The sequence below is a fragment of the Trichosurus vulpecula genome, chromosome 2 (genome assembly GCF_011100635.1).
Source record: "Trichosurus vulpecula isolate mTriVul1 chromosome 2, mTriVul1.pri, whole genome shotgun sequence".
Classification (NCBI taxonomy): Eukaryota; Metazoa; Chordata; class Mammalia; order Diprotodontia; family Phalangeridae; genus Trichosurus; species Trichosurus vulpecula.
Window position 1 is genome coordinate 38812067 of NC_050574.1, and position 16529 is coordinate 38828595.

Consider the following 16529-nt stretch of genomic DNA (forward strand, 5'->3'; position numbering starts at 1 on the left):
TGGCCTCAAGTCATCTTGTAGCCCCCATCCCCAAAGCGTCTTATCTGGTGCTTATCAAAGTTACCTCTCTCTCTGTCTCTCTCTCCTCTTCTCTATGTCTCTCTCTCTGTCTGTCTCTGTTTGTCTGCTCTTCCCCTTACCCCTCTCCAGTTGCCAGAAATCAAGTCTCTTAATTGAATGCCAAATGTGAAGAAACCTTAGGATTTAATTATCAAGAATAATTAGTGTAAAGAGAAGTACAATGGCCCTATTTCTAAGGACTTGGGGGTGGGGTATCCTGGGGTGTCTGTCCATCCTCTTCCACTGTCCCTGATTTTTAGGCCACTTGCCCCAGGTGAGAAAAAACCAGTCCAACCCTATATAGAAAGGTTCAGTTTTAAAAATATGTGCCTCCAGAGCTCAGCAGCTAAACTACATCGTGGCAACTCCAGTCATGTTAATCCCCTGAGGGTGGCACATGCCACAGATTCTTTTGTCCCTCAGGCTCCTTCTGTCTGAAAAATAGAAGAATATGCCAAAGAAAAGACAAATCTGACCAAGGACGTGTTATAAGTGTGAAGTGATTTTATGTATGTATGAATGTGTACAGCATCTGGAAAGTGCTTGAGCTGAGCCTTGAAAGGGAGCTAATGAGCTGAGGAGGGAGAGCACTCTAGAACAGGGATGGGCAGATGGGTGGAGAGTAAGCCTGTGCAAAAGCGTGGTGGCTGGAGATGAAATGTCCTAAGGAGTGATCTGCAAGCAGGTCAGTTTGAGACAGTTAGACTGCATGAAGTGACAGTTATGTGTAAGCCTAGCCAAATGGGCTGGACCCAGATTGTGAAGGATTTGAAATACCAAACAGAGGATTCTGAAGTTGAGCCTGACATAGTGGACATGCCAGGAAGACCTGGGTTCAAGTGCTGCCTCTGACATGCATGACACTGGCCAAGTCATTTAGCTTCTCTGTATTCTAGGCATCTCTCTAAGGTTTATGCAGAAAAGGTGAAGGCAATTTTCTCACCTGGGAGTTACCTAGATCAAGCTATCAAAACCCATTAAGAAAAGGAATAACATTGTCAGACTGGTGCTAGAAATATCCATTCGACAGTGGTGTAGAGCAGCGCTTCTTAAACTGTGGGTCTTGACTCCATATGGTGTTGGCAGAAAATTTGGCAATAGGAAAAGGAATGGGCAATGCCCCCAAATTAATTCAAAATCAAATGTGTGATGAATCTGAGGTGTTTCTGGCAGTGCTTGTTCATGTTGCATCCCACAACTTCATTGTAACCTTGGTTGTGAACACACAGCATGTGAACTTTGCACTTCGTATGCCCTCAGGCCACACAACACCAACCTGCCAAAATGAAATGTGGAAGGGGATCACAAGTGGAAAAAGTTTAAGAAGCCCCGGTGTAGAGAATGGGTTGGCAAAGGAAGAGACTGGATGCAGCTACACCAGGAGAGAGACTTCTCTAATGAGGCCCTGAGTGAGGGGGCTTATGGGATGAGTGGAGAGGAGGGGTGGGTTATGAAAAACATGGAGGACTGGGCAGCACTTAGCACAGTGCCCGGTCCACAGTAGGTGTTTAATAATGTTTATTGACTGATAGGTTGATTGACTGGCAGTTGATTGGATATAGGGATCAGAGTCACTCATTGAGAATAATTTCTAGGTTGTGAACCTGGATGACTGGAATGTTGGTGGTGGTTTTACCAGAAATAAGAAAGTTAGAAGGAGAAGAGAGTTTGGAGAGAAAGATAACGAGTTCCATTTTGGACATATTGACTTTGAGGTGTCTGTGAAGATGTCTAGCAGGCAGGACTGCTCAGGAGAGAGCAAAGGGCAGGATAGAGAGATCTGGGAGTCATCTGCATAGAAATGATAAATAAACTCATGGGAGCAGAGGTCACCAAAGTGTGTGTAGAGGGGAGGAAAGAGGGCCTGGGACAGAGACTTGGGGAACACCCACAGTTAAGGAGAGGGATCTGGATGATGAACGAGGTGGGGCGAGACAAGTAGGAAGAGAGCCAGGAGAGAACAGTGTTCCAGAAACCTGGAGAGAAAAGAGAATCCATTGGGAAGGGGGTGGCCGGATGCTACAGAAAGAACAGGAAGTCTGAGAACTGAGAAAAGGTCACTGGGTTTATTTTCAAAAATAAGTTTTATGGACTTCTTTTGTACACATATCACAGTCATTTCCCATCCTGCCCCCCTGAGATGCAACTCTCCTAAGTGACCAAGAAAAGACAGTAAAAATATCTGATACAGACATTGAGTCTGATAATGATACTCTGTTCTGCTAGTCCCCCACCCCTTTGCCATGAAGGAGGAGGTTTGTTTCATTCTCTCTTTATTTTCTTCTACCTTCACTGTTTTTTCCCCCATTACTCATAGTTCAATAGCATTTTATGAAACCTTTCACTTACATCGTGTGCAGTCCTAATACAGATGGCGCCCTTGGTTCTCTTTTGCTCTGTATCAATTCATACAACTCTTCTCATGTTTCTCTGAATTTTTTGCATCTATCATTTCTTATTGTATAGTGCTATTCTATTCCATTGATAGAGTTTTGGTCCATGAATCCCCAATGCCTGATACCCAATAGGAATTCAATAAATACTGATTAAGAGCAGGGCCAAGGGAAGGGTTTATTTTTATTTTTTGTCTGGGAATCCACTTTCTTTCTGGGTCTTTGCTACCACAACAATTGTTGCAAGGCCACTTTATTTTTCAAAATTTATTTATTTTATTCTGAACTTAAGAAATAAAATAAGCATTTCCACAACAAAATGGGATAGAAAAACAGAGGACTGAAACTGAAATTGCAGATACGTTATGTACAACTTGCCATTACTTTCAAATATACCACAAAGTTGTCATGTGACTTTTTTTTTTCCTGCTCTACAGAATTTATTGGGTTGATAACTGGACAAGTCACATGTGTACAAAATGGAGCTTACACTATCCCAAAGCAGGGAGCTGAAGGGGGGAGGACGGGGCAGGAGGCAGTTACTGGCCTTTCAGGGAGGTGTAGGGGCTAGGGGCTCTGGCAGCCGAGCCCCACCCCCCTCCACCCCTGGGAGAAGGTCAGAGGCCCAGCCACCCAAGAGACCCTGGCCTGGCTTTGGTCACAAAACTCAAACAGAGCCCAGGGCTGGGCTGGGCTGGACAAAATGAGGGTTGGGGGAACTTTGGGGCCTAAGGGCCACTTCATCCCCTTCATGGTAGGGTTGGTCCAGACCTAGTCTAGGGGTTTGCCCAGGCGGTGTGCAGGGGTGCAGGAAAGAGGAGACACCAACAGGGAGGAGTTGGGGCAGACAGCCCAGCCTGGCTCCTCCCCAGGGGACACCCAGGTTGGTGAAGATTTCGTGAGACCACGGCTGGGCAGCTAGCAGCGGGTTTCATAGATGCCACTGCTGCCTGATGTAGCACCCATTTGATGACATAGTGGTCGCTGTAGTTCAGCTTGGGTTCAAACACCTTTAAGCATCGCACCTTCAGGCCAGAAGGTGCAATCGGCACCTCAAAATTCATGGAGATAGGAGGCCGGGCCCATTTCTTCTTGTCATTGGTTGGCAGCAGCTCAGTCTCCGCACTAATCCGTGATTCCTTCATCCCCGCCATGCGCTTGATCTTCCACAAGATGGCTTTCTCACTGGTTTTGTATGTACTTGGCTTTTCCCTTCACGCAGATCACTTGAACTCCACTTGTGTTCAGCGGTGTTGGGATCCAGACCTCGATTTTCTGGGCCAGCAAGGAAGGTTTGAAGGTGGACTTGATGACAACTTTGACCTCCAGTTTGGTCAGTCCCACCTCCCGCACCAGGGGGATCACCTCAGAAGGGAAGGATGATGTCCTTGGTGGTTCGGTACCTCATAAGCTCAAACTCTCCATCGGGGGGATGAAACTGATGCTTCGTTCAGAGTCAAACTTGCTGAGCCTCACACACTGGTGGAAGGTGCAGTCATCTATGGCGATGGGCTGCTTCCCGCCCTTGCCCTGCTTCTCAATGACGATCTTATCGTTCAACCCGAACTTGCACTGGGGCATGCGGCTCAGATAGCTCTTCATCACCACCTGTCCAGACACGTGAGCACTGAGCACCCGCCCTGAAGGAGACATGAGCAGGTTGACGCTCTCAAGCACATCCAGGAAGAGCTCATTCCGACGATATTTGATGCCCTCACGCCGCCAACCGATCTGCCCTGTTACCTGGCTGGTGATCTGAGACTGTTCTTCCTTTATCTGATGCTGGCTCTTAATGCCCTGCTGGGTGATGAACGTTTTCAGAGCGCCTGTCTCCGAGTTCTTTGGGTAGCCGAAGTCCAGGATCTCATCCAGCAGCTTGTAGATGAGCCCAAAATTGTCCTCGCTGATCTTGCTGAAGTTGGCGGCCATGATATCACACATCTTATACAGGAACTCAAAGATCATGGCGGCGTTGACATTTTGCTTGGTGATGGCTGCCAGTCACATGTTGGAGTCCTTAACTTGGAAGAAGCTGGTGCCGACAATGTTGGGAACAGGGGAGCACACCTGCTGCCGGGCATGAATCACATCGACGCGGAAGGCGTCCACTGCATTCCGCCCGATGTCATCTCGGTAGACCCGGGAGATGAGCACCTCCCCGTTGTGGGTGTAGATGAAAAGCCCTCCGATCATGGTGGCGACTCAGTCTCCTCTGCCCATGGCTCTGAGAACAGACCAGGTGCCGCCGCGACCCGTCCGTCCGTTGTTCGCTCGGCCAGTCAATCCGCGAGAGTGTTTGGCTCGGCCGCCGATGCCGCGGCTCCCAAGATGTCCCGTGACTTTCTTTTTTTTCCCCTTCCCTCTACCCCAAACTTTGAGAAGGCTACCATTAGACACAAATTGGTGTGTGTGTGTGTGTGTGTGTGTGAGAGAGACACATCCATGCACATATATATATACACACACATATATATACACGCGTATATCCGTTCTTTTTCTGGATTCAAACAGCATCTTCCTTCATAGGATCTTTGCGATTAATTTGGGTATTTATAATAGAATGACTTGATTACTCAAAGTTGTTCTGAAAACAATACTGCATATAATGTTCTCTTGGTTCTGCTCATTTCACTCTTCGTTATTTTGTGGAAGTCTTTCTTGCTTATCTAAAATTATTGAGCTCGTCATTTCTTATAGCAGAATAATATTCCATCATAAACACATGCCACAATTGGTTTAGCCATTCCACAATTGATGAGATTCGCTTCAAGTTCCAGTCCTTTGCCACCACAAAGAGAGCTGCTATAAATATTTTAGAACATGTAGGATCTTTTCCATTTTCCCTAATCATCTTGGGAAAAAGATCTAATAGTGGTATTGTTGGGTCAAAGGGAATATAGGCCGTTTAATAAGTATTTGGGCATAATTCCAAATCTCTCTCCAAAATGATTGGATCAGCTTAATGAATTAAGATGCCAATTTTTCCACATCCTCTCCAACCTTTGTCACTTTCCACTTCTATCATTTTAGTCAATCTGATCGGTGTAAAATGATTGCATTTCTTTAAACAATAATGATTTAGAACATTTTTTCATGTAACTATAAATTGTTTTGATTTCAACATCAGAAAACTTCCTGTTTATAGCCATTTATCAATTGGGGAATGACTCATATTCTTATAGATTTGACGAAGTTCTTAAAATATGAGACCTTTATCTGAGAAACTGTCTATATACCGTCCCGTCTCCCCCCCCCCCCCAGTTTTCTGCTTTCCTTCTGATCTTGGCTATATTTGTTTTATTTGTACAAAACCTTTTTAATTTGATGTAATCAAAATTATCCATTTTACATCTCACAACACTATCTTGTTTGTTCATAAATTATTCACCTATCTGTAAATCTGATAGGTAGTATGTTCCATGTTCTTCAGATTTTCTTGTAATATTTCCCTTTATGTCTAGGTCTCGTATCCATTTTGACCTTATCTTGGTAAATGGTGCAAGATATTGGTCTGTGCCCAATTTCAGCCAGACTGCTTTCTAGCTTTCCCAACAACTTTTACCAAGTAATTCTCATCCCCAAAACTCAAGTCTTTACACATCAAATGCTGGATTACTATATTCATTTGCTGATATAGATTGTATAGATCCACTGATCTACCTTTCTATTTGTTAGCCAGTATCAGATAGTTTTGATAACTACTGCCTTATAATATATTTTCTGATCTGGTACTCTTCCTTTACACTTTTTCCTATTAATTCCTTTGATATTCTTGACCTTTTATTCTCCCAAATGAATTTTATTATTTTTTCTATTTTATTTCTATTTTTCTATTTCTATTCCATTTTATTTCTATTTTAGCTCTGTAAAATACTTTTTTGGTAATTTAATCGGGATGGCATTGAATATATAGATTAATTTTGGGAAACTTGTAATTTCTTTTATATTGGCCCTGCCTACCCATGAATAATTAATATTTCTCCATTTATTTAAATCTGATTTTACTTGTATACAAAATTTTCTACAGTTTTGTTTATATAGATCCTGGGTTTGTTTTGGTAGGTGTATTCTCAGGTTTTTTATACTGTCTAGAATTATTTTAAATTTTAAATGGAGCTTTCTCTTCCTGCAGGACCCTGTTGGTGATATGTAGGAATGCTGATTTATGTGGGTTTACTTTATATCTTACTATTTTGCTGAAATTATTAGTTATTTCAATTAACATTTTAGTTGAGTATTAAAGATTTTTCAGACATAGCGTAATATCGTCTGCACCTCATTCCCTACTCTGATTCCTTCTATTTTTTTTCTTCTCTTATTGCTATTGCTAGGATTTTCAATGCAATATTAAATGATATTGGGGACAGTGGGCACCCTTGTTTCACACCTGGTCTTACTGGGAAGGCTTCTAGCTTATCCCCATCACAGATAATGCTTGCTGATGGTTTTAGGTAAATGCTTCTTATCAATTAAAAGAAAAGTCCATTTATGCCTATATTTTCAAGTGCTTTTTAATAGAAATGTGTATTGTACTTTATCAAATGCTTTTCCTGCATCTATTGATATTATCATCTGATTTTTGTTACTTTTATTATTGATATAATCAATTGTGTTAATAGTTTTCCTACTGTTAAATCATCCCTGCATTCCTGGTATGGATCTCCCTTGGTCACAATGTATAATCTTTGTAATATATTGTAATCTTTTAGCTAGTATTTCATTTAGGACTTTTGTATCCATATTCATTAATGACATTGTTCTATAATTTTCTTTCTCTGTTTTTACTTTTCCTGGTTTAGGTATCAGCATCATATTTGTTTCATAAAAAGGAGTTTGGTAGGACCCCTTTTTTGCCTATTATTCCAAATAATTTATTTAATATCGGAATTATTTGGTCTTTAAATGTTTGATAGAATTCACCTGTAAATCCATCTGGTCCCAGTGCTTTTTTTTCTTAGGAAGCTCATTTATGGCCTGTTCAATTTCTTTTTCTAAAATAGGCCTATTTAGATATTCTATTTCCTCTTCAGATAATCTAGGCAGTTTGCATTTTCAAGGCCATTAGCAATAAAGAAATCATTGGAGACCTTAGAGATGCATTTGAGTGGTGGGGACAAAGACCAAATTGTAGGAGACTGACAAGTGGGCAGGAGTTGAGAAAATGGAGCCAATGAATGTATTATTGATAGCTTCTTTCCCTTAGCAGTCTGGCCATGAAAGGAAGCAGGAGGGTTATAGGCATTCGTGTACCGGCAAATCTTTTACAACTGGCTCTCTGAAAAAAAAGTATGAATGATACACTTTTAGATTTAATCTGCATCATTGGCATTTTCTCCATCATTTTCTTTTTTTAATATGTTAATATTTTTTAAATTTAGTACTTTATTTTTCTCCAGTTACATGTAAAAACAATTTTTAACATTCATTTTTAAAACCTTGAGTTCCAAATTCTCTCCCTTTCTCCCTCCCCACCCCCTCTCCTCCATTGAGAAGGCAAGAAATTCAATATAGGTTATGTATGTGTAGTCATGCAAAACATTTACATAATAGTCATGTTGTGAAAGAAAACATAGAACCCTCCCCAAAAAGAAACTTAAAGAAAAATAAAGAAATTTTTAAAAGTATGCTTCCATCTGTATTCAGATACCATCAGTTCTTTCTCTGGAGATGGTTTGCATTTTTCATTATAAGTCTTTCAGAGTTGTCTTGGACATCATGTTCTTAACTCTGGACAGTCAACAAAACAATAAATCAAGTCCTGATTTGTAGCATTTGCTGATTTCCAAGGTGTAAGTGCTCACACTGAAAATTTAACAATTGGCTCACTGGTTTGAGCACACCCCTACATATAGGGCAGCAACTTGAAAGGATGGCCCAAAGATTCTCAACCTCAATATGTCTAAGACAGAACTTATTTTTCTTTCTCCTTAAACTCACTCCTCTGACAAACTTTACTATTCCTGTCGAAAGTACTACCTTTCTTACAATCTCTAAAAATTCATAATCTCGGTGTTACACTTGACTTTTCATTCTCTCTCAACCCAAACATCTTGCCACTTCCACCTTCATATGATGAACTTAGTTCAGCCCCTCATCATCTCTCACCTAGATTATTATAATGGCCTCCTAGTTGGTCCTCACTTCAGTCCACCCTCCACACAGCTGCAAAAAGGATTTTCCTTAACCACAGATCTGACTGTATTACTCCCCTGTCAATAAATAAACTCCAGTGGCCCCATGTTACTTCTAGGATAAAGTTTTAAGTCCTCCATTTGACTTCTAAAGTCATTCACAACCTGACACCAATCTTTTTTTTTAGCTTTATGTAATGTGAGCGTTATTCCTCTTCACACATATACACACATCTTGAAAGCAAACCAACCTCCTCTATGTTCACATATGGCATTCTATCTTCCATGTGCACACCTTTCACTGGCCATCCACATGCCTAGGATGAACTCCTCTCTGACTCGAAGAATCCCTTTCTTTAATACACAGGTCAAGCACCACCTGTTATATGAAGCCTTTCCTGCTCACCCTAGTTGTTAGTATCCTTCTTCCCCAACTACTTGTATTAACTCCTGAATATTTATTTTGTATTTACTCTGTATGTAGCATAGGTATATCCATGGCCACCATACTCGACTCTCTCTCTCTCTCTCTCTCTCTCTCTCTCTCTCTCTCTCTCTCTCACCTTGGTTGGCTTGCTCAGCCTTCCTCTACCCATGCTGTCAAAGTGGTTCCTTACAGGAGTCTGGGAAACTAAACCAAACTTCAAGGGTATGGGTAACCTTGGTGTGGTGGATGTTTACCTCTTTTACTCAGAACTGTAGCTCTTAAGCCCTCATCAGTGTGCTTCCTACTTAAACAAATCAGTCAAGATGACACCATTAACTATTAAGTATAACACATTTACTAATAGAATATAAAGTAATACTAATGATAACATAACAGTCCATTTATAAACCTGGGACACACTGTCCCACCAATACACATAGTTTCCATGGGGGAAATTGGGCACAAACTCAAAGGAACCTAGAAGTGAGGCACATGAGTAGGGAAACACATGTGCTTGGAGCAAATCATACTCCAGACTATAGGCTTTGATGTTCTTGATCTCTGTAAGAAACAGCCCATACCATGGGTCACTTGTTATATAGGACCACTCTTCTTCTGGGCCTCTCTAATCTCCTATTAGGCGAAGTCATATACCTTTTATTCTTTGGACCCTGAAGAAGTATAAAACTCTTTTAGTAAAAAGCAGCCATAAGCTTGGGATCTGCAAAGCTATTCAGGCTTCAGGATTATTCAGGGCCTTGAAGGATTTCCCTCTCTTAATCCAAAGAGGACAGTGATGGGCAATGTAGGTAAACCTTTGAGGGACTTTCCCTCTTTCAAGCTATAGATGGTGCTAAAAAACAAGACAGGTAAGTCAAGCCAGCTCTTCAGACCATACAAGTTTCTTCTACAATCAGTTCTTTCAGATAGCAGCATATTTTTCCTTCAATCAGATCAGTTCCCTACCATCAAATTCAGAGATTGCTTATCTCTAGTGATCTGATCTTAGCTAGGCTTAACTTGAGGCAGCTTCTATGATCTTCCTTTTCTGCTTTGCTTTTCTGCTTCTGCTGGCTTCTCCGCTCCATCAACTTCTGTGTTCTATACCCTGGCTTCTGATGTCTGAGCCTCTATCCCTTTGGCTTCTTTTATTGGCATCTAATGTCTCTCCTATCTCAAAGCCTGGCCTCCTATCTTTAGAGTAGGGTGAGAAACTCCAAATTTATATTTCTGTTAGATGTGACCGAAATAGTCAATATACAATTGTCTCATAGTCCCCAAAGAGTTCTTTAATCCGGAATTTCCCATGTACAAAATTCACAGGTCTAAAAACAGTAATACATACATTAGGAGCTGAGGAACAATGCACTGCAGCCATATGTATCATTAGTCAGTACTTTTACCTTTGACGTGCTGTTTTTGTCTCAAATACTTTCAGAATTGTCTGTGTTTCTTCTCAAATTGCTTTCCCCCCCTATATTTGTAATATAAATAATCTTTTTCTACCTCTTTTAGCAAAGAAAATGTCCATGTAAGCAAGGAGCAATACCTTACATGTAGGTATTTTTTCTGTATATATTCTGTTTTCTTATATATACATATTGTCTCCCTCTAAAACAATGTAGATTCCTTGATAGTAAGGATAATTTACTTTTCTGTCTGTGTATCCCTGTTATCTAGCACAGTGTCTGACACATAGTAGGTGCTTAATAAATGCTTGTTGATTTATGGCAGGGACAAGTGAAGATTTTTTTAAAGAAAGGAGAAAATCTGGGCATGGGACAGCTAATAAGTCTGCTTTGCTGGAATGTAGAGTACATTAAGGGGATTAAAATCTTGAAAAGTAGGTAGGAGCAAGCCAAAATGTGGAGGGATTTAAATGCCAGGGTTGGTGGACTTTGTATTTTAGCCTAGAGGAGAGGAAGCCCATGAACGTTTTTTTCAGGGGAAAGACATGGTCAGAGAATGGATTGGTTGGTGGAGATCTGGAAACAGGAGTGTCTCCATTACCCTTTGAATGGCTTGCAACTCATTCCTTGGAGACTTAGTTCCATGGTCCTTAGCTACATAGCAAGAACAGTGATGTTAAAAAGAAAGCCTCTGTCTGTTCAGTTCTGGCCCAGTTCTTTATCTATCTGCAATGTCCATGATATAGGTACTTATATGCCAGCTCTCTGGACTGTTCATCCAAACTGTATAACGTACAGTGTGTCCCTAAAGTCTGGACACATAAGAATATTGGAATATTAACAGAATTTAGCTCCCTTGACTTCTCTTTCCAGGGTATGCTAAAGGAGAAGGTGTACTCATTGAAAATCACAGATGCAACACATTTGATTGAACGCATAAAGAATGAAAGTGCTAAAATTGACAGCAATGTGGAGTAAATGCATGAAATTCACGTGAATCTTGCAAAGTGCATCAACCTTTGGATCACAAATGATGGAAATCATATTGAAGATGTTATTTGTTAATATTCCAATTAAATAAAATGTTGTTGAAAATTTCATTCATTTCATTTCTTGAAAATATGCACTTTGCCTATGTGTCCAGACTTTAGGAACACCCTGTAGTGTGCATAATTGATATTCTTCTTCCACTTGGTTTTTTCTGTGTGGATAGGTAGGTCACACTCTTCAAAAAATAAAAAAAAAATTTTTTTTAGGCAATCAGGGTTAAGTGACTTACTCAGGGTCAATAAGTGTCTGAGGCTGGATTTGAACTCAAGTCTTCCTAATTCCAAGCCTGGTGCTGTATCCACTGTACCACCTAGCTGCCCCATTAAATACCTATCCACCTACTTACACACACACATGCATGCACATGCGCACACACACTCACATCTGTGTCTATATATATACATATGCATGTATATATACACATATATATACATATATAGAGAGTGTGTATTATATGTATGTATACGCATATACATAAACTCACATACCTATATGATACATATTCACACGCAAAACAAATACAAGGTTACTTGCTGGGGAAGAAGGTACCAGATGTGGGATTAGGAAAGGCTTCATGTACAAAGTAGTGCATGAGTGGAGATTTGGAGGGGACTCGGGATTCTAAGAGGTAGAAATGAGGACCGAGTGTTCTCCGGGCATAGGTGACAGTCTGTGCAAAGGTCTAGCTCTCTTGCCAGGCAATCCCCGGGGATGAAACTTTAACCCTCATTGCCCCCCTGGCTGCAGGGGCTACTTGAACAATCCTCTCCGTCTTTTTCCTCCAAGAAATATGCTATTCAGTAGCTCCCATTTTCTCTAGAAGGCCGGGTCTTCAAATCTGGGGTTACTTATGAGACAACCCCAAGGGCAAGCACTGAAAGGAAATATCTTTTCTCTGCAAGAAGTCTAGATTCTGGGAACCTATTGGCTAAGAAAGTCACGTTTTCTCTCCAGAAGCCCAGATTCTAGGATCATGCTACCTAGGAAATAAAAATCTCTCCTTTAAATAAGAGGTTGGGGTTCAGGAACATTGCATACATACTCTTCCTCCAGGCTGAGTAAAGGGCAGCTAGGTAGCACAATGGATAGAGTTCTGGGTCTGAAGTCAGGAAGATTCATCTTCATGGGTTCAAATCTAGCCTCAGGTTCTTACTGTGTGATCCTGGGCAGGTCACTTCACCCTGTAAAGTGAGCCGGAGAAGGAAATGGCAAATCACTCCAGTACCTTTGCCAAGAAAACCCAAAATGGAGTCACAAAGAGTTAAACCCAACTGCAGATGACTGAGCAACAAATCCATGTTGCATAGGCAAGCACATGTCTGCTTCAGTCATGTGCTTGTGCAGGAACTCTATCAATGCCTTGGTTTGCTTTAGGATCTCCAGCTGAGAATTCCCACTCTTGCACTCTCCCCGCCTGCCACATGGGCACACTCATGTCTATATCTGCCCACAACATTGACCCCAAGTCACTATTATTTGCTGGGGTAGAGAGGATGCTAGAAGGGAGAGATATTTTCCCTCTTCTCCTCAGAGTCCCTACTCCCTCTGCACTTCGGAAGAAAGACTTGAGATGAAAACACAGACCAAGAACCATTTCTTGCTAAGGTCTTGTCTTGTACGCTGGCACATCCAGGCTCCCGAACACAGGTCTCTGAGCTGCTGGTGCAAACATATGCTCCACTGATACAACCTTAGGACTTTTAGGAATTTCCATCCTCCTTGTGGCCAAACTCTTACAAGTTTTGTCTCCTCCAATTAGAAGGGAAGCTCCCTGACAGCAAGGACTGTCTTGTTTTTTTTTTTTTTTTGCAATGCTTAGTACAGTGCTTGGAGCTTTGCAAGCAGCTAATAAATGCATTTCATTCATTCATTCATAACTGACCACAGAACGGTCCCACCTCTGTGGCCCCTCTGTTCAGCTCTGTGTCTCCCTGAATCCCAGCCAGCCCGATCAAGTTGGGCTCACTTCCAGTCACTGAAACCCCACTCAGGTCTTACTTTCTCCAGCTGTAGAATGAGAGGGTTGGAGCAGATGATCTCTGCAGTCTCTTCCCTGATTTGAATCTGTTATTCAGGGGCACAGTCAGCCAAGATGCCAGAATACTCTCAGGATTACTTCTGGAGGTGGCCATCAGGCTAGACAGGAGGGATCTTGGTGAAGATTGGAGGGAATCCTGGGGAGGTCAGAGTTATTTTCAGCCCTGGCTCTGAGGTCCCTTTTTAAGGCTGGAACAGGTTATGGTTCTCCAAGATCCTGCCTCTCCTCTCCCTCCCTGTCTCTTTCTTTCACTAGAGGGCGTCTGGATTTCATGTTCATCCCTGGCTCCTACCTGCTCTTCTCTTTGGAGAAACCTCAGGCAGCTGACCCTGCATCAGCACTGCTGCAGGCTTCTCCCCATCCTGGGGTGACAGATGACCTGGGAAGTCAGCTTGGTGGCTCATTGGAGTTTATTTCACTGTCCCTACGTAAAGCCTCAGTAGATGCAGAGCAGTGGCAGTGACTTCTGGTCCCCTGTCCTGATCTGGGCACTTTTTGGGGAGAGAAGACCCTGTCCCTGCTAGGAGTTGGGGAGGAAAGAGATATAACTGTGCAGCAGACTAGCCTGGGATATGCCAGCTTGGAGGTTGGGACAGTAAGTGCAGTGTGAGAGAGCTTAGAGGACAGTCAGAGTGGGCTTCCCAGAGGAAGAGATGGGAAATAAGTTTTTGTTCTGTTGTGTCTGATTCTTCCTGACCCCTTTGAGGTTTTCTTGGCAAATATACTGGAATGTTTTGCATTTCCTTCTCCAGCTCATTTTACAGATGAGAAAACTGAGGCAAAAAGGATGAAATGACTTGCCCAGGGTCACACAGCTAGTGAGTGCCTCAGGTCAAATTTGAACTCAGATCTTCCTGACTCTAGGCTCAGCTCTATCCTGACTGTATCCACTTGTCATCTAGCTGCTCTGGAAAGTAAGAAGGAGGCTTGAAGCCCTGAACCTACAAGTTGCTCATCTCATTTAGCCTTCTCATTTTATTAATAGCTGATGTACACACATGCATATGCACATATATACAATATTATAAGGTTTGCAAAGAACTTTACACCCATTATTTTTCATCCAATCCCCATCTATGAAGTAGGTACCAGTCAGTCAATAAACATTTATTAAAGACTTAGTGTATGCTGGATCTCAGACGTGCATATTTTCTGATGGCAGAAAGTGAATAGAAATTAAGAAGTCTCTTGATGAGGGTGAAAGAGGAGAGGGCAAAATCTGCCATGAAGCTTAACATCAAAACACCAAGATCTTGGCAACTGGTCCCATCACTTCCTGGCAAACAGAGAGAGAAGAAATGGAAGCAGTGTTAGATTTTATATTCTTGGTTTCAAAGATCACTTGCAGACAGTGAATGCAGCCGTGAAATGAAAAAAAAAATACTTGCTCCTTGGAAGGAAAGCTATGGCAAATCTGGACAGCATACTAAAAAGCAGAGACATCACTTTGTTGACAAAGGTCCCTATAGTCAAAACTATGGTTTTTCCAGTAGCATATACAGTTGTGAGCATTGTACTATAAGGAAAGTTGAATGCCACAGAATAGATGCTTTTGAATTGTGGTCCTGGAGAAGGCTTTTTTTTTTAAATTTTTTTTTTATATTTTCTCCCCTCTATCACCCCCCTCCCCTCTCATCCCCTTTTCCCTTCCTTTCTTGTAGGGCAAGATAAATTTCTACACCCCATTGCCTGTGTATCTTATTTTTTAGTTGCATGCAAAAACTTTTTTTTGTTTCTGAACATCTGATTTTAAAACTTTGAGTTCCAAATTCTCTCCCCTCTTCCCTTCCCACCCACCCTCCCTAAGAAGTCGACCAATTCAACCTAGGCCACACATGTATCATTATGTATAACCCTTCCACAATACTCATGTTGTGAAAGGCTAACTACATTTTGCTCCTTCCCAACCCATCCCGCTTTATTGAATTTTCTGCCTTGACCCTGTCCCCTTTCTAAAGAGTTTGTTTTGATTACTTCCACCCCCATCTGCCCTCCCCTCCATCATCCCCCCCTTTTATTTTCTTTTATCTTCCTCCCTCTTCTTTCCTGTGGGGTAAGATACCCAACTGAGTATGTATGGTATTCCCCCTCAGGCCAGATCTGATGGGAGCAAGGTTCACTCATTCCCCCCTCACCTGCCCTCTCCCCTCCTCCCACAGAACTGCTTCCTCTTGCCACCTTTATGCGAGATAATCCACCCCATTCTATCTCTCCCTATCTCCCTCTGTCAGTATGTTGCTCTCTCATCCCTTAATTTCATTTTATTTCTTTTAGATATCTTCCCTTCATCTTCAACTCACCCTGTGTCTGCTCTCTCTCTTTTACATATATATATATATATATATACATATACATATATAAAAACACACATATATATACACATACATACACATACATACATATACACATAGATATATACATACATACACATTCACTTATATATACATAAACATATATATATATATATGCATATTCCCTTCAACTACCCTAATACTGAGGTCTCATGAATCATACACATCATCTTTACATGTAGGAATGTAAACAAAACAGTTCAACTTTAGTAAGTCCCTTGCAATTTCCATTTCTTGATTACCTTTTCATGCTTCTCTTGATTCTTGTGTTTGAAAGTCAAATTTTCTATTCAGTTCTGGTCGTTTCACTGAGAAAGCTTGAAAGTCCTCTATTTTATTGAAAATCCATATTTTGCCTTGGAGCATGATACTCAGTTTTGCTGGGTAGGTGATTCTAGGTTTTAATCCTAGCTCCATTGACCTCCGGAATATCGCATTCCAAGCCCTTTGATCTCTTAATGTAGAAGCTGCCAGATCTTGGGTTATTCTGATTGGGTTTCCACAATACTCAAATTGTTTCTTTCTGGCTGCTTGCAGTATTTTCTCCTTGATCTGGGAGCTCTGGAATTTGGCGACAATATTCCTAGGAGATTTCTTTTTGGGATCTATTTGAGGAGGCGATCGATGGATTCTTTCAATTTCTATCAGGGCAGTTCTCCTTGATAATTTC

At 41.5% G+C, this 16529-nt stretch overlaps 1 pseudogene; it reads right to left on the minus strand.

Annotated features, from left to right (window-relative positions):
* Positions 1-3371: 3371 nt before the first annotated feature.
* On the minus strand, positions 3372-4695 carry LOC118839125 (annotated as a pseudogene).
* Between the last annotated feature and the right edge of the window lie 11834 nt (positions 4696-16529).